We start from the raw sequence: 19,868 nt of genomic DNA, 5'->3' as shown, positions 1-19,868 counted from the left end.
AGACCCTCACCCTCATAGGTAAGAAACCCTCAGAGACCACCCTCTGGACTCACTCCCCGAAGACCCTCACCCTCATAGGTAAGAAACCCTCAGAGACCACCCTTTGGACTCACTCCCTGAAGACACTCACCCTCATAGGTAAGAAACCCTCAGAGACCATCCTTTGGACTCACTCCCTGAAGACCCTCACCCTCATAGGTAAGAAACCCTCAGAGACCACCCTTTGGACTCACTCCCTGAAGACCCTCACCCTCATAGGTAAGAAACCCTCAGAGACCACCCTTTAGACTCACTCGCTGAAGACCCTCACCCTCAAAGGAAAGAAACCCTCAGAGACCACCCTCTGGACTCACTCCCTGAAGACCCTCACCCTCATAGGTAAGAAACCCTCAGAGACCACCCTTTAGACTCACTCCCTGAAGACCCTCACCCTCATAGGTAAGAAACCCTCAGAGACCACCCTTTGGACTCACTCCCTGAGGACACTCACCCTCATAGGTAAGAAACCCTCAGAGACCACCCTTTAGACTCAATTCCTGAAGACCCTCACCCTCATAGGCAAGAAACCCTCAGAGACCAACCTTTGGACTCACTCCCTGAAGACCCTCACCCTCATAGGTAAGAAACCCTCAGAGACCACCCTTTGGACTCACTCCCTGAAGACACTCACCCTCATAGGTAAGAAACCCTCAGAGACCACCCTTTAGACTCACTCGCTGAAGACCCTCACCCTCATAGATAAGAAACCCTCAGAGACCCCCCTTTGGGCTTACTCCGTGAAGACCCTCACCCTCATAGGTAAGAAACCCTCAGAGACCACCCTTTGGACTCACTCCCTGAAGACCCTCACACTCATAGGTAAGAAACCCTCAGAGACCAACCTTTGAACTCACTCCCTGAAGACCCTCAGTCTCATAGGTGAGAAACCCTCAGAGACCACCCTATGGACTCACTCCCTGAAGACCCTCACACTCATAGGTAAGAAACCCTCAGAGACCACCCTTTGGACTCACTCCCTGAAGACCCTCTCCCTCATGGGTAAGAAACCCTCTGAGACCACCCTTTGGACTCACTCCCTGAAGACCCTCACCCTCATGGGTAAGAAACCCTCTGAGACTACCCTTTGGACTCATTCCCTGAAGACCCTCACCCTCATAGGTAAGAAACCCTCAAAGACCACCCTTTGGACTCACTCCCTGAAGACCCTCACCCTCATAGATAGGAAACCCTCAGAGACCAACCTTTGAACTCACTCCCTGAAGACCCTCAGTCTCATAGGTGAGAAACCCTCAGAGACCACCCTTTGGACTCACTCCCTGAAGACCCTCACCCTCATAGGTAAGAAACCCTCAGAGACCACCCTTTGGACTCACTCTCTGAAGACCCTCATAGGTAAGAACCCCTCAGAGACCACCCTTTGGACTCACTCCCTGAAGACCCTCACCCTCATAGGTAAGAAACCCTCAGAGACCACCCTTTGGACTCACTCCCTGAAGACCCTCACCCTCATAGGTAAGAAACCCTCAGAGACCACCCTTTGGACTCACTCCCTGAAGACCCTCACCTTCATAGGTAAGAAACCCTCAGAGACCACCCTTTGGACTCCCTCCCTGAAGACCCTCACCCTCATAGGTAGGAAACCCTCAGAGACCAACCTTTGAACTCACTCCCTGAAGACCCTCAGTCTCATAGGTAAGAAACCCTCAGAGACCCCCCTTTGGACTCACTCCCTGAAGACCCTCACCCTCATAGGTAAGAAACCCTCAGAGACCACCCTTTGGACTCACTCCCTGAGGACCCTCATAGGTGAGAAACCCTCAGAGACCACCCTTTGGACTCACTCCCTGAAGACCCTCATCCTCATAGGTAAGAAACCCTCAGAGACCACCCTTTGGACTCACTCCCTGAAGACCCTCACCCTCATAGGTAAGAAACCCTCAGAGACCAACCTTTGGACTCACTCCCTGAAGACCCTCACCCTCATAGGTAAGAAACCCTCAGAGACCACCCTTTGGACTCACTCCCTGAAGACCCTCACCCTCATAGATAAGAAACCCTCAGAGACCACCCTTTGGACTCACTCCCTGAAGACCCTCACCCTCATAGGTAAGAAAACCTCAGAGACCACCCTTTGGACTCACTCCCTGAAGACCCTCACCCTCATAGGTAAGAAACCCTCAGAGACCACCCTTTGGACTCACTCCCTGAAGACCCTCACCCTCATATGTAAGAAACCCTCAGAGACCACCCTTTGGACTCACTCCCTGAAGACCCTCACCCTCATAGGTAAGAAACCCTCACAGACCACCCTTTAGACTCACTCGCTGAAGACCCTCACCCTCATAGATAAGAAACCCTCAGAGACCCCCCTTTGGTCTCACTCCGTGAAGACCCTCACCCTCATAGGTAAGAAACCCTCAGAGACCACCCTTTGGACTCACTCCCTGAAGACCCTCACCTTCATAGGTAAGAAACCCTCAGAGACCACCCTTTGGACTCACTCCCTGAAGACCCTCACCCTCATAGGTAGGAAACCCTCAGAGACCAACCTTTGAACTCACTCCCTGAAGACCCTCAGTCTCATAGGTGAGAAACCCTCAGAGACCACCCTTTGGACTCACTCCCTGAAGACCCTCACCCTCATAGGTAAGAAACCCTCAGAGACCACCCTTTGGACTCACTCCCTGAAGACCCTCCTCACCCTCATAGATAAGAAACCCTCAGAGACCACCCTTTGGACTCACTCCCTGAAGACCCTCACCCTCATAGGTAAGAAACCCTCAGAGACCAACCTTTGGACTCACTCCCTGAAGACCCTCACCCTCATAGGTAAGAAACCCTCAGAGACCAACCTTTGGACTCACTCCCTGAAGACCCTCACCCTCATAGATAAGAAACCCTCAGAGACCAACCTTTGGACTCACTCCCTGAAGACCCTCAGTCTCATAGGTAAGAAACCCTCAGAGACCACCCTTTAGACTCACTCCCGGAAGACCCTCATAGGTAAGAAACCCTCAGAGACCACCCTTTGGACTCACTCCCTGAAGACCCTCACCCTCATAGGTAAGAAACCCTCAGAGACCACCCTTTGGACTCACTCCCTTAAGACCCTCACCCTCATAGGTAAGAAATCCTCAGAGACCACCCTTTGGACTCACTCCCTGAAGACCCTCACCCTCATAGGTAAGAAACCTTCAGAGACCACCCTTTGGACTCACTCACTGAAGACCCTCACACTCATAGGTAAGAAACCCTCAGAGACCAACCTTTGAACTCACTCCCTGAAGACCCTCAGTCTCATAGGTGAGAAACCCTCAGAGACCACCCTATGGACTCACTCCCTGAAGACCCTCACCCCCATAGGTAAGAAACCCTCAGAGACCACCCTTTGGACTCACTCCCTGAAGACCCTCACCCTCATAGGTAAGAAACCCTCAGAGACCCCCCTTCGGTCTCACTCCGTGAAGACCCTCACCCTCATAGGTAAGAAACCCTCAGAGGCCACCCTTTGGACTCACTCCCTGAAGACCCTCACACTCATAGGTAAGAAACCCTCAGAGACCAACCTTTGAACTCACTCCCTGAAGACCCTCAGTCTCATAGGTGAGAAACCCTCAGAGACCACCCTATGGACTCACTCCCTGAAGACCCTCACACTCATAGGTAAGAAACCCTCAGAGACCACCCTTTGGACTCACTCCCTGAAGACCCTCTCCCTCATGGGTAAGAAACCCTCTGAGACCACCCTTTGGACTCACTCCCTGAAGACCCTCACCCTCATGGGTAAGAAACCCTCTGAGACTACCCTTTGGACTCATTCCCTGAAGACCCTCACCCTCATAGGTAAGAAACCCTCAAAGACCACCCTTTGGACTCACTCCCTGAAGACCCTCACCCTCATAGATAGGAAACCCTCAGAGACCAACCTTTGAACTCACTCCCTGAAGACCCTCAGTCTCATAGGTGAGAAACCCTCAGAGACCACCCTTTGGACTCACTCCCTGAAGACCCTCACCCTCATAGGTAAGAAACCCTCAGAGACCACCCTTTGGACTCACTCTCTGAAGACCCTCATAGGTAAGAACCCCTCAGAGACCACCCTTTGGACTCACTCCCTGAAGACCCTCACCCTCATAGGTAAGAAACCCTCAGAGACCACCCTTTGGACTCACTCCCTGAAGACCCTCACCCTCATAGGTAAGAAACCCTCAGAGACCACCCTTTGGACTCACTCCCTGAAGACCCTCACCTTCATAGGTAAGAAACCCTCAGAGACCACCCTTTGGACTCCCTCCCTGAAGACCCTCACCCTCATAGGTAGGAAACCCTCAGAGACCAACCTTTGAACTCACTCCCTGAAGACCCTCAGTCTCATAGGTAAGAAACCCTCAGAGACCCCCCTTTGGACTCACTCCCTGAAGACCCTCACCCTCATAGGTAAGAAACCCTCAGAGACCACCCTTTGGACTCACTCCCTGAGGACCCTCATAGGTGAGAAACCCTCAGAGACCACCCTTTGGACTCACTCCCTGAAGACCCTCATCCTCATAGGTAAGAAACCCTCAGAGACCAACCTTTGGACTCACTCCCTGAAGACCCTCACCCTCATAGGTAAGAAACCCTCAGAGACCAACCTTTGGACTCACTCCCTGAAGACCCTCACCCTCATAGGTAAGAAACCCTCAGAGACCACCCTTTGGACTCACTCCCTGAAGACCCTCACCCTCATAGATAAGAAACCCTCAGAGACCACCCTTTGGACTCACTCCCTGAAGACCCTCACCCTCATAGGTAAGAAACCCTCAGAGACCAACCTTTGGACTCACTCCCTGAAGACCCTCACCCTCATAGGTAAGAAACCCTCAGAGACCACCCTTTGGACTCACTCCCTGAAGACCCTCACACTCATAGGTAGGAAACCCTCAGAGACCAACCTTTGAACTCACTCCCTGAAGACCCTCAGTCTCATAGGTGAGAAACCCTCAGAGACCACCCTATGGACTCACTCCCTGAAGACCCTCACCCTCATAGGTAAGAAACCCTCAGAGACCACCCTTTGGACTCACTCCCTGAAGAACCTCACACTCATAGGTAAGAAACCCTCAGAGACCAACCTTTGAACTCACTCCCTGAAGACCCTCAGTCTCATAGGTGAGAAACCCTCAGAGACCACCCTATGGACTCACTCCCTGAAGACCCTCACCCTCATAGGTAAGAAACCCTCTGAGACCACCCTTTGGACTCACTCCCTGAAGACCCTCACCCTCATAGGTAAGAAACCCTCAGAGACCACCCTTTGGACTCACTCCCTGAAGACCCTCACCCTCATAGGTAAGAAACCCTCAGAGACCACCCTTTGGACTCACTCCCTGAAGACCCTCACCCTCATAGGTAAGAAACCCTCAGAGACCACCCTTTAGACTCACTCGCTGAAGACCCTCACCCTCATAGATAAGAAACCCTCAGAGACCCCCCTTTGGTCTCACTCCATGAAGACCCTCACCCTCATAGGTAAGAAACCCTCAGAGACCACCCTTTGGACTCACTCCCTGAAGACCCTCACACTCATAGGTAAGAAACCCTCAGAGACCAACCTTTGAACTCACTCCCTGAAGACCCTCAGTCTCATAGGTGAGAAACCCTCAGAGACCACCCTATGGACTCACTCCCTGAAGACCCTCACCCTCATAGATAAGAAACCCTCAGAGACCCCCCTTTGGTCTCACTCCCTGAAGACCCTCACCCTCATAGGTAAGAAACCCTCAGAGACCACCCTTTGGACTCACTCTCTGAAGACCCTCATAGGTAAGAACCCCTCAGAGACCACCCTTTGGACTCACTCCCTGAAGACCCTCACCCTCATAGGTAAGAAACCCTCAGAGACCACCCTTTGGACTCACTCCCTGAAGACCCTCACCCTCATAGGTAAGAAACCCTCAGAGACCACCCTATGGACTCACTCCCTGAAGACCCTCACCCTCATAGGTAAGAAACCCTCAGAGACCACCCTTTGGACTCACTCCCTGAAGACCCTCACCTTCATAGGTAAGAAACCCTCAGAGACCACCCTTTGGACTCACTCCCTGAAGACCCTCACCCTCATAGGTAGGAAACCCTCAGAGACCAACCTTTGAACTCACTCCCTGAAGACCCTCAGTCTCATAGGTGAGAAACCCTCAGAGACCACCCTTTGGACTCACTCCCTGAAGACCCTCTCCCTCATGGGTAAGAAACCCTCTGAGACCACCCTTTGGACTCACTCCCTGAAGACCCTCACCCTCATGGGTAAGAAACCCTCTGAGACTACCCTTTGGACTCATTCCCTGAAGACCCTCACCCTCATAGGTAAGAAACCCTCAAAGACCACCCTTTGGACTCACTCCCTGAAGACCCTCACCCTCATAGATAGGAAACCCTCAGAGACCAACCTTTGAACTCACTCCCTGAAGACCCTCAGTCTCATAGGTGAGAAACCCTCAGAGACCACCCTTTGGACTCACTCCCTGAAGACCCTCACCCTCATAGGTAAGAAACCCTCAGAGACCACCCTTTGGACTCACTCTCTGAAGACCCTCATAGGTAAGAACCCCTCAGAGACCACCCTTTGGACTCACTCCCTGAAGACCCTCACCCTCATAGGTAAGAAACCCTCAGAGACCACCCTTTGGACTCACTCCCTGAAGACCCTCACCCTCATAGGTAAGAAACCCTCAGAGACCGCCCTTTGGACTCACTCCCTGAAGACCCTCACCTTCATAGGTAAGAAACCCTCAGAGACCACCCTTTGGACTCCCTCCCTGAAGACCCTCACCCTCATAGGTAGGAAACCCTCAGAGACCAACCTTTGAACTCACTCCCTGAAGACCCTCAGTCTCATAGGTAAGAAACCCTCAGAGACCCCCCTTTGGACTCACTCCCTGAAGACCCTCACCCTCATAGGTAAGAAACCCTCAGAGACCACCCTTTGGACTCACTCCCTGAGGACCCTCATAGGTGAGAAACCCTCAGAGACCACCCTTTGGACTCACTCCCTGAAGACCCTCATCCTCATAGGTAAGAAACCCTCAGAGACCACCCTTTGGACTCACTCCCTGAAGACCCTCACCCTCATAGGTAAGAAACCCTCAGAGACCAACCTTTGGACTCACTCCCTGAAGACCCTCACCCTCATAGGTAAGAAACCCTCAGAGACCACCCTTTGGACTCACTCCCTGAAGACCCTCACCCTCATAGATAAGAAACCCTCAGAGACCACCCTTTGGACTCACTCCCTGAAGACCCTCACCCTCATAGGTAAGAAACCCTCAGAGACCAACCTTTGGACTCACTCCCTGAAGACCCTCACCCTCATAGGTAAGAAACCCTCAGAGACCACCCTTTGGACTCACTCCCTGAAGACCCTCACACTCATAGGTAAGAAACCCTCAGAGACCAACCTTTGAACTCACTCCCTGAAGACCCTCAGTCTCATAGGTGAGAAACCCTCAGAGACCACCCTATGGACTCACTCCCTGAAGACCCTCACCCTCATAGGTAAGAAACCCTCTGAGACCACCCTTTGGACTCACTCCCTGAAGACCCTCACCCTCATAGGTAAGAAACCCTCAGAGACCACCCTTTGGACTCACTCCCTGAAGACCCTCACCCTCATAGGTAAGAAACCCTCAGAGACCACCCTTTGGACTCACTCCCTGAAGACCCTCACCCTCATAGGTAAGAAACCCTCAGAGACCACCCTTTAGACTCACTCGCTGAAGACCCTCACCCTCATAGATAAGAAACCCTCAGAGACCCCCCTTTGGTCTCACTCCGTGAAGACCCTCACCCTCATAGGTAAGAAACCCTCAGAGACCACCCTTTGGACTCACTCCCTGAAGACCCTCACACTTATAGGTAAGAAACCCTCAGAGACCAACCTTTGAACTCACTCCCTGAAGACCCTCACCCTCATAGGTAAGAAACCCTCAGAAACCACCCTTTGGACTCACTCGCTGAAGACCCTCACCCTCATAGATAAGAAACCCTCAGAGACCCCCCTTTGGTCTCACTCCGTGAAGACCCTCACCCTCATAGGTAAGAAACCCTCAGAGACCACCCTTTGGACTCACTCCCTGAAGACCCTCACCCTCATAGCTAAGAAACCCTCCGAGACCACCCTTTGGACTCACTCCCTGAAGACCCTCACCCTCACAGGTAACAAACCCTCAGAGACCACCCTTTGGACTCACTCCCTGAAGACCCTCATAGGTAAGAAACCCGCAGAGACCACCCTTTGGACTCACTCCCTGAAGACACTCACCCTCTTAGGTAAGAAACCCTCAGAGATCACCCTTTGGACTCACTCCCTGAAGACCCTCAGTCTCATAGGTGAGAAACCCTCAGAGACCACCCTTTGGACTCACTCCCTGAAGACCCTCACCCTCATAGGTAGGAAACCCTCAGAGAACAACCTTTGAACTCACTCCCTGAAGACCCTCACCCTCATAGGTAAGAAACCCTCAGAGACCACCCTTTGGACTCAATCCCTGAAGACCCTCACCCTCACAGGTAACAAACCCTCAGAGACCACCCTTTGGACTCACTCCCTGAAGACCCTCACCCTCATAGGTAAGAAACCCTCAGAGACCACCCTTTGGACTCACTCCCTGAAGACCCTCACCCTCATAGGTAAGAAACCCTCAGAGACCACCCTTTGGACTCACTCCCTGAAGACCCTCACCCTCATAGGTAAGAAACCCTCAGAGACCACCCTTTGGACTCACTCCCTGAAGACTCTCACCCTCATAGGTAAGAAACACTCAGAGACCACCCTTTGGACTCACTCCCTGAAGACCCTCACCCTCATAGGTAATAAACACTCAGAGACCACCCTTTGGACTCACTCCCTGAAGACCCTCACCCTCATAGGTAAGAAACACTCAGAGACCACCCTTTGGACTCACTCCCTGAAGACCCTCACCCTCATAGGTAAGAAACCCTCAGAGACCACCCTTTGGAATCACTCCCTGAAGACCCTCACCCTCATAGGTAAGAAACCCTCAGAGACCACCCTTTGGACTCACTCCCTGAAGACCCTCACCCTCTTAGGTATGAAACCCTCAGAGACCACCCTTTGGACTCACTCCCTGAAGACCCTCACCCTCATAGGTAAGAAACCCTCAGAGACCACCCTTTGGACTCACTCCCTGAAGACCCTCACCCTCATAGGTATGAAACCCTCAGAGACCACCCTTTGGACTCACTCCCTGAAGACCCTCACCCTCATGGGTAAGAAAGCCTCAGAGACCACCCTTTGGACTCACTCCCTGAAGACCCTCACCCTCATAGGTAAGAAACCCTCAGAGACCACCCTTTGGACTCACTCCCTGAAGACCCTCACCCTCATAGGTAAGAAACCCTCAGAGACCACCATTTGGGCTCACTCCCTGAAGACCGTCACCCTCATTGAAGAAACCCCCAGAGGCCACCCTTGGGACTCACTCCCTGAAGACCCTCACCCTCATGGGTAAGAAAGCCTCAGAGACCACCCTTTGGACTCACTCCCTGAAGACCCTCACCCTCATAGGTAAGAAACCCTCAGAGACCACCCTTTGGACTCACTCCCTGAAGACCCTCACCCTCATAGGTAAGAAACCCTCAGAGACCACCCTTTGGACTCACTCCCTGAAGACCCTCACCCTCATAGGTAAGAAACCCTCAGAGACCACCCTTTGGACTCACTCCCTGAAGACCCTCACCCTCATAGGTAAGAAAGCCTCAGAGACCACCCTTTGGACTCACTCCCTGAAGACCCTCACCCTCATAGGTAAGAAACCCTCAGAGACCACCCTTTGGACTCACTCCATGAAGACCCTCACTCTCATAGGGACGAAACCCTCTGAGACTACCCTTTGGACTCACTCCCTGAAGACCCTCACCCTCATAGGTAAGAAACCCTCAGAGACCACCCTTTGGACTCACTCCCCGAAGACCCTCACCCTCATAGGTAAGAAACCCTCAGAGACCACCCTTTGGACTCACTCCCTGAAGACCCTCACCCTCATAGGTATGAAACCCTCAGAGACCACCCTTTGTACTCACTCCCTGAAGACCCTCACCCTCATAGGTAAGAAACCCTCAGAGACCAACCTTTGGACTCACTCCCTGAAGACCCTCACCCTCATAGGTAAGAAACCCTCAGAGACCACCCTTTGGACTCACTCCCTGAAGACCCTCACCCTCATAGATAAGAAACCCTCAGAGACCAACCTTTGGACTCACTCCCTGAAGACCCTCACCCTCATAGCTAAGAAACCCTCAGAGACCACCCTTTGGATTCACTCCCTGAAGACCCTCATAGGTATGAAACCCTCAGAGACCACCCTTTGTACTCACTCCCTGCAGACCCTCACCCTCATAGGTAAGAAACCCTCAGAGACCACCCTTCAGACTCACTCCCTGAAGACCCTCACCCTCATATCTAAGAAACCCTCAGAGACCACCCTTTGGATTCACTCCCTGAAGACCCCCACCCTCATAGGTAAGAAACCCTCAGAGACCACCCTTTGGACTCACTCCCTGAAGACCCTCACCCTCATAGGTAAGAAACCCTCAGAGACCACCCTTCAGACTCACTCCCTGAAGACCCTCACCCTCATAGGTAAGAAACCCTCAGAGACCACCCTTTGGACTCACTCCCTGAAGACACTCACCGTCTTAGGTAAGAAACCCTCAGAGACCACCCTTTGGATTCACTCCCTGAAGACCCTTATAGGTAAGAAACCCTCAGAGACCACCCTTTGGACTCACTCCCTGAAGACCCTCACCCTCATAGGTAAGAAACCCTCAGAGACCACCCTTTGGACTCACTCCCTGAAGACCCTCACCCTCATAGGTAAGAAAACCTCAGAGACCACCCTTTGGACTCACTCCCTGAAGACCCTCACCCTCATAGGTAAGAAACCCTCAGAGACCACCCTTTGGACTCACTCCCTGAAGACCCTCACCCTCACAGGTAACAAACCCTCAGAGACCACCCTTTGGACTCACTCCCTGAAGACCCTCACCCTCATAGGTTAGAAACACTCAGAGACCACCCTTTGGACTCACTCCCTGAAGACCCTCACCCTCATAGGTAAGAAACCCTCAGAGACCACCCTTTGGATTCACTCCCTGAAGACCCTCACCCTCATAGGTAAGAAACCCTCAGAGACCACCCTTTGGACTCACTCCCTGAAGACCCTCACCCTCATAGGTATGAAACCCTCAGAGACCACCCTTTGGACTCACTCCCTGAAGACCCTCATAGGTAAGAAACCCTCAGAGACCACCCTTTGGACTCACTCCCTGAAGACCCTCACCCTCATAGGTAAGAAACCCTCAGAGACCACCCTTTGGACTCACTCCCTGAAGACCCTCACCCTCATAGGTAAGAAACCCTCAGAGACCACCCTTTGGACTCAATCCCTGAAGACCCTCACCCTCACAGGTAACAAACCCTCAGAGACCACCCTTTGGACTCACTCCCTGAAGACCCTCATAGGTAAGAAACCCGCAGAGACCACCCTTTGGACTCACTCCCTGAAGACACTCACCCTCTTAGGTAAGAAACCCTCAGAGATCACCCTTTGGACTCACTCCCTGAAGACCCTCAGTCTCATAGGTGAGAAACCCTCAGAGACCACCCTTTGGACTCACTCCCTGAAGACCCTCACCCTCATAGGTAGGAAACCCTCAGAGAACAACCTTTGAACTCACTCCCTGAAGACCCTCACCCTCATAGGTAAGAAACCCTCAGAGACCACCCTTTGGACTCAATCCCTGAAGACCCTCACCCTCACAGGTAACAAACCCTCAGAGACCACCCTTTGGACTCACTCCCTGAAGACCCTCACCCTCATAGGTAAGAAACCCTCAGAGACCACCCTTTGGACTCACTCCCTGAAGACCCTCACCCTCATAGGTAAGAAACCCTCAGAGACCACCCTTTGGACTCACTCCCTGAAGACCCTCACCCTCATAGGTAAGAAACACTCAGAGACCACCCTTTGGACTCACTCCCTGAAGACCCTCACCCTCATAGGTAAGAAACACTCAGAGACCACCCTTTGGACTCACTCCCTGAAGACCCTCACCCTCATAGGTAAGAAACACTCAGAGACCACCCTTTGGACTCACTCCCTGAAGACCCTCACCCTCATAGGTAAGAAACCCTCAGAGACCACCCTTTGGAATCACTCCCTGAAGACCCTCACCCTCATAGGTAAGAAACCCTCAGAGACCACCCTTTGGACTCACTCCCTGAAGACCCTCACCCTCATAGGTATGAAACCCTCAGAGACCACCCTTTGGACTCACTCCCTGAAGACCCTCACCCTCATAGGTAAGAAACCCTTAGAGACCACCCTTTGGACTCACTCCCTGAAGACCCTCACCCTCATAGGTAATTAACCCTCAGAGACCACCCTTTGGACTCACTCCCTGAAGACCCTCACCCTCATAGGTAAGAAACCCTCAGAGACCACCCTTTGGACTCACTCCCTGAAGACCCTCACCCTCATAGGTATGAAACCCTCAGAGACCACCCTTTGGACTCACTCCCTGAAGACCCTCACCCTCATAGGTAAGAAACCCTCAGAGACCACCCTTTGGACTCACTCCCTGAAGACCCTCACCCTCATAGGTATGAAACCCTCAGAGACCACCCTTTGGACTCACTCCCTGAAGACCCTCACCCTCATGGGTAAGAAAGCCTCAGAGACCACCCTTTGGACTCACTCCCTGAAGACCCTCACCCTCATAGGTAAGAAACCCTCAGAGACCACCCTTTGGACTCACTCCCTGAAGACCCTCACCCTCATAGGTAAGAAACCCTCAGAGACCACCCTTTGGGCTCACTCCCTGAAGACCGTCACCCTCATTGAAGAAACCCCCAGAGGCCACCCTTGGGACTCACTCCCTGAAGACCCTCACCCTCATGGGTAAGAAAGCCTCAGAGACCACCCTTTGGACTCACTCCCTGAAGACCCTCACCCTCATAGGTAAGAAACCCTCAGAGACCACCCTTTGGACTCACTCCCTGAAGACCCTCACCCTCATAGGTAAGAAACCCTCAGAGACCACCCTTTGGACTCACTCCCTGAAGACCCTCTCCCTCATAGGTAAGAAACCCTCAGAGACCACCCTTTGGACTCACTCCCTGAAGACCCTCACCCTCATAGGTAAGAAAGCCTCAGAGACCACCCTTTGGACTCACTCCCTGAAGACCCTCAACCTCATAGGTAAGAAACCCTCAGAGACCACCCTTTGGACTCACTCCCTGAAGACCCTCACCCTCATAGGTATGAAACCCTCAGAGACCACCCTTTGGACTCACTCCCTGAAGACCCTCATAGGTAAGAAACCCTCAGAGACCACCCTTTGGACTCACTCCCTGAAGACCCTCACCCTCATAGGTAAGAAACCCTCAGAGACCACCCCTTGGACTCACTCCCTGAAGACCCTCACCCTCATAGGTGAGAAACCCTCAGAGACCACCCTTTACACTCACTCCCTGAAGACCCTCACTCTCATAGGTAAGAAACCCTCAGAGACCAAACTATGAACTCACTCCCTGAAGACCCTCACCCTCATAGGTAAGAAACCCTCAGAGACCACCCTTTGGACTCACTCCCTGAAGACCCTCACCCTCATAGGTAAGAAACCCTCAGAGACCACCCTTTGGACTCACTCCCTGAAGACCCTCACCCTCATAGCTAAGAAACCCTCCGAGACCACCCTTTGGACTCACTCCCTGAAGACCCTCACCCTCACAGGTAACAAACCCTCAGAGACCACCCTTTGGACTCACTCCCTGAAGACCCTCATAGGTAAGAAACCCGCAGAGACCACCCTTTGGACTCACTCCCTGAAGACACTCACCCTCTCAGGTAAGAAACCCTCAGAGATCACCCTTTGGACTCACTCCCTGAAGACCCTCAGTCTCATAGGTGAGAAACCCTCAGAGACCACCCTTTGGACTCACTCCCTGAAGACCCTCACCCTCATAGGTAGGAAACCCTCAGAGAACAACCTTTGAACTCACTCCCTGAAGACCCTCACCCTCATAGGTAAGAAACCCGCAGAGACCACCCTTTGGACTCAATCCCTGAAGACCCTCACCCTCACAGGTAACAAACCCTCAGAGACCACCCTTTGGACTCACTCCCTGAAGACCCTCACCCTCATAGGTAAGAAACCCTCAGAGACCACCCTTTGGACTCACTCCCTGAAGACCCTCACCCTCATAGGTAAGAAACCCTCAGAGACCAACCTTTGGACTCACTCCCTGAAGACCCTCACCCTCATAGGTAAGAAACCCTCAGAGACCACCCTTTGGACTCACTCCCTGAAGACCCTCACCCTCATAGATAAGAAACCCTCAGAGACCAACCTTTGGACTCACTCCCTGAAGACCCTCACCCTCATAGCTAAGAAACCCTCAGAGACCACCCTTTGGATTCACTCCCTGAAGACCCTCATAGGTATGAAACCCTCAGAGACCACCCTTTGTACTCACTCCCTGCAGACCCTCACCCTCATAGGTAAGAAACCCTCAGAGACCACCCTTCAGACTCACTCCCTGAAGACCCTCACCCTCATATCTAAGAAACCCTCAGAGACCACCCTTTGGATTCACTCCCTGAAGACCCCCACCCTCATAGGTAAGAAACCCTCAGAGACCACCCTTTGGACTCACTCCCTGAAGACCCTCACCCTCATAGGTAAGAAACCCTCAGAGACCACCCTTCAGACTCACTCCCTGAAGACCCTCACCCTCATAGGTAAGAAACCCTCAGAGACCACCCTTTGGACTCACTCCCTGAAGACACTCACCGTCTTAGGTAAGAAACCCTCAGAGACCACCCTTTGGATTCACTCCCTGAAGACCCTTATAGGTAAGAAACCCTCAGAGACCACCCTTTGGACTCACTCCCTGAAGACCCTCACCCTCATAGGTAAGAAACCCTCAGAGACCACCCTTTGGACTCACTCCCTGAAGACCCTCACCCTCATAGGTAAGAAAACCTCAGAGACCACCCTTTGGACTCACTCCCTGAAGACCCTCACCCTCATAGGTAAGAAACCCTCAGAGACCACCCTTTGGACTCACTCCCTGAAGACCCTCACCCTCACAGGTAACAAACCCTCAGAGACCACCCTTTGGACTCACTCCCTGAAGACCCTCACCCTCATAGGTTAGAAACACTCAGAGACCACCCTTTGGACTCACTCCCTGAAGACCCTCACCCTCATAGGTAAGAAACCCTCAGAGACCACCCTTTGGATTCACTCCCTGAAGACCCTCACCCTCATAGGTAAGAAACCCTCAGAGACCACCCTTTGGACTCACTCCCTGAAGACCCTCACCCTCATAGGTATGAAACCCTCAGAGACCACCCTTTGGACTCACTCCCTGAAGACCCTCATAGGTAAGAAACCCTCAGAGACCACCCTTTGGACTCACTCCCTGAAGACCCTCACCCTCATAGGTAAGAAACCCTCAGAGACCACCCTTTGGACTCACTCCCTGAAGACCCTCACCCTCATAGGTAAGAAACCCTCAGAGACCACCCTTTGGACTCACTCCCTGAAGACCCTCACCCTCATAGCTAAGAAACCCTCCGAGACCACCCTTTGGACTCACTCCCTGAAGACCCTCACCCTCACAGGTAACAAACCCTCAGAGACCACCCTTTGGACTCACTCCCTGAAGACCCTCATAGGTAAGAAACCCGCAGAGACCACCCTTTGGACTCACTCCCTGAAGACACTCACCCTCTTAGGTAAGAAACCCTCAGAGATCACCCTTTGGACTCACTCCCTGAAGACCCTCAGTCTCATAGGTGAGAAACCCTCAGAGACCACCCTTTGGACTCACTCCCTGAAGACCCTCACCCTCATAGGTAGGAAACCCTCAGAGAACAACCTTTGAACTCACTCCCTGAAGACCCTCACCCTCATAGGTAAGAAACCCTCAGAGACCACCCTTTGGACTCAATCCCTGAAGACCCTCACCCTCACAGGTAACAAACCCTCAGAGACCACCCTTTGGACTCACTCCCTGAAGACCCTCACCCTCATAGGTAAGAAACCCTCAGAGACCACCCTTTGGACTCACTCCCTGAAGACCCTCACCCTCATAGGTAAGAAACCCTCAGAGACCACCCTTTGGACTCACTCCCTGAAGACCCTCACCCTCATAGGTAAGAAACACTCAGAGACCACCCTTTGGACTCACTCCCTGAAGACCCTCACCCTCATAGGTAAGAAACACTCAGAGACCACCCTTTGGACTCACTCCCTGAAGACCCTCACCCTCATAGGTACGAAACACTCAGAGACCACCCTTTGGACTCACTCCCTGAAGACCCTCACCCTCATAGGTAAGAAACCCTCAGAGACCACCCTTTGGAATCACTCCCTGAAGACCCTCACCCTCATAGGTAAGAAACCCTCAGAGACCACCCTTTGGAATCACTCCCTGAAGACCCTCACCCTCATAGGTAAGAAACCCTCAGAGACCACCCTTTGGACTCACTCCCTGAAGACCCTCACCCTCATAGGTATGAAACCCTCAGAGACCACCCTTTGGACTCACTCCCTGAAGACCCTCACCCTCATAGGTAAGAAACCCTTAGAGACCACCCTTTGGACTCACTCCCTGAAGACCCTCACCCTCATAGGTAATTAACCCTCAGAGACCACCCTTTGGACTCACTCCCTGAAGACCCTCACCCTCATAGGTAAGAAACCCTCAGAGACCACCCTTTGGACTCACTCCCTGAAGACCCTCACCCTCATAGGTATGAAACCCTCAGAGACCACCCTTTGGACTCACTCCCTGAAGACCCTCACCCTCATAGGTAAGAAACCCTCAGAGACCACCCTTTGGACTCACTCCCTGAAGACCCTCACCCTCATAGGTATGAAACCCTCAGAGACCACCCTTTGGACTCACTCCCTGAAGACCCTCACCCTCATGGGTAAGAAAGCCTCAGAGACCACCCTTTGGACTCACTCCCTGAAGACCCTCACCCTCATAGGTAAGAAACCCTCAGAGACCACCCTTTGGACTCACTCCCTGAAGACCCTCACCCTCATAGGTAAGAAACCCTCAGAGACCACCCTTTGGGCTCACTCCCTGAAGACCGTCACCCTCATTGAAGAAACCCCCAGAGGCCACCCTTGGGACTCACTCCCTGAAGACCCTCACCCTCATGGGTAAGAAAGCCTCAGAGACCACCCTTTGGACTCACTCCCTGAAGACCCTCACCCTCATAGGTAAGAAACCCTCAGAGACCACCCTTTGGACTCACTCCCTGAAGACCCTCACCCTCATAGGTAAGAAACCCTCAGAGACCACCCTTTGGACTCACTCCCTGAAGACCCTCTCCCTCATAGGTAAGAAACCCTCAGAGACCACCCTTTGGACTCACTCCCTGAAGACCCTCACCCTCATAGGTAAGAAAGCCTCAGAGACCACCCTTTGGACTCACTCCCTGAAGACCCTCAACCTCATAGGTAAGAAACCCTCAGAGACCACCCTTTGGACTCACTCCCTGAAGACCCTCACCCTCATAGGTATGAAACCCTCAGAGACCACCCTTTGGACTCACTCCCTGAAGACCCTCACCCTCATAGCTAAGAAACCCTCAGAGACCACCCTTTGGATTCACTCCCTGAAGACCCTCATAGGTATGAAACCCTCAGAGACCACCCTTTGTACTCACTCCCTGCAGACCCTCACCCTCATAGGTAAGAAACCCTCAGAGACCACCCTTCAGACTCACTCCCTGAAGACCCTCACCCTCATATCTAAGAAACCCTCAGAGACCACCCTTTGGATTCACTCCCTGAAGACCCCCACCCTCATAGGTAAGAAACCCTCAGAGACCACCCTTTGGACTCACTCCCTGAAGACCCTCACCCTCATAGGTAAGAAACCCTCAGAGACCACCCTTCAGACTCACACCCTGAAGACCCTCACCCTCATAGGTAAGAAACCCTCAGAGACCACCCTTTGGACTCACTCCCTGAAGACACTCACCGTCTTAGGTAAGAAACCCTCAGAGACCACCCTTTGGATTCACTCCCTGAAGACCCTTATAGGTAAGAAACCCTCAGAGACCACCCTTTGGACTCACTCCCTGAAGACCCTCACCCTCATAGGTAAGAAACCCTCAGAGACCACCCTTTGGACTCACTCCCTGAAGACCCTCACCCTCATAGGTAAGAAAACCTCAGAGACCACCCTTTGGACTCACTCCCTGAAGACCCTCACCCTCATAGGTAAGAAACCCTCAGAGACCACCCTTTGGACTCACTCCCTGAAGACCCTCACCCTCACAGGTAACAAACCCTCAGAGACCACCCTTTGGACTCACTCCCTGAAGACCCTCACCCTCATAGGTTAGAAACACTCAGAGACCACCCTTTGGACTCACTCCCTGAAGACCCTCACCCTCATAGGTAAGAAACCCTCAGAGACCACCCTTTGGATTCACTCCCTGAAGACCCTCACCCTCATAGGTAAGAAACCCTCAGAGACCACCCTTTGGACTCACTCCCTGAAGACCCTCACCCTCATAGGTATGAAACCCTCAGAGACCACCCTTTGGACTCACTCCCTGAAGACCCTCATAGGTAAGAAACCCTCAGAGACCACCCTTTGGACTCACTCCCTGAAGACCCTCACCCTCATAGGTAAGAAACCCTCAGAGACCACCCTTTGAACTCACTCCCTGAAGACCCTCACCCTCATAGGTAAGAAACCCTCAGAGACCACCCTTTGGACTCACTCCCTGAAGACCCTCACCCTCATAGCTAAGAAACCCTCCGAGACCACCCTTTGGACTCACTCCCTGAAGACCCTCACCCTCACAGGTAACAAACCCTCAGAGACCACCCTTTGGACTCACTCCCTGAAGACCCTCATAGGTAAGAAACCCGCAGAGACCACCCTTTGGACTCACTCCCTGAAGACACTCACCCTCTTAGGTAAGAAACCCTCAGAGATCACCCTTTGGACTCACTCCCTGAAGACCCTCAGTCTCATAGGTGAGAAACCCTCAGAGACCACCCTTTGGACTCACTCCCTGAAGACCCTCACCCTCATAGGTAGGAAACCCTCAGAGAACAACCTTTGAACTCACTCCCTGAAGACCCTCACCCTCATAGGTAAGAAACCCTCAGAGACCACCCTTTGGACTCAATCCCTGAAGACCCTCACCCTCACAGGTAACAAACCCTCAGAGACCACCCTTTGGACTCACTCCCTGAAGACCCTCACCCTCATAGGTAAGAAACCCTCAGAGACCACCCTTTGGACTCACTCCCTGAAGACCCTCACCCTCATAGGTAAGAAACCCTCAGAGACCACCCTTTGGACTCACTCCCTGAAGACCCTCACCCTCATAGGTAAGAAACACTCAGAGACCACCCTTTGGACTCACTCCCTGAAGACCCTCACCCTCATAGGTAAGAAACACTCAGAGACCACCCTTTGGACTCACTCCCTGAAGACCCTCACCCTCATAGGTAAGAAACACTCAGAGACCACCCTTTGGACTCACTCCCTGAAGACCCTCACCCTCATAGGTAAGAAACACTCAGAGACCACCCTTTGGACTCACTCCCTGAAGACCCTCACCCTCATAGGTAAGAAACCCTCAGAGACCACCCTTTGGAATCACTCCCTGAAGACCCTCACCCTCATAGGTAAGAAACCCTCAGAGACCACCCTTTGGACTCACTCCCTGAAGACCCTCACCCTCATAGGTATGAAACCCTCAGAGACCACCCTTTGGACTCACTCCCTGAAGACCCTCACCCTCATAGGTAAGAAACCC

This window comes from Lissotriton helveticus, chromosome 7 (assembly GCF_964261635.1).
Source record: "Lissotriton helveticus chromosome 7, aLisHel1.1, whole genome shotgun sequence".
NCBI lineage: Eukaryota > Metazoa > Chordata > Amphibia > Caudata > Salamandridae > Lissotriton > Lissotriton helveticus.
Note: the sequence above shows the minus strand (reverse complement) of the source record.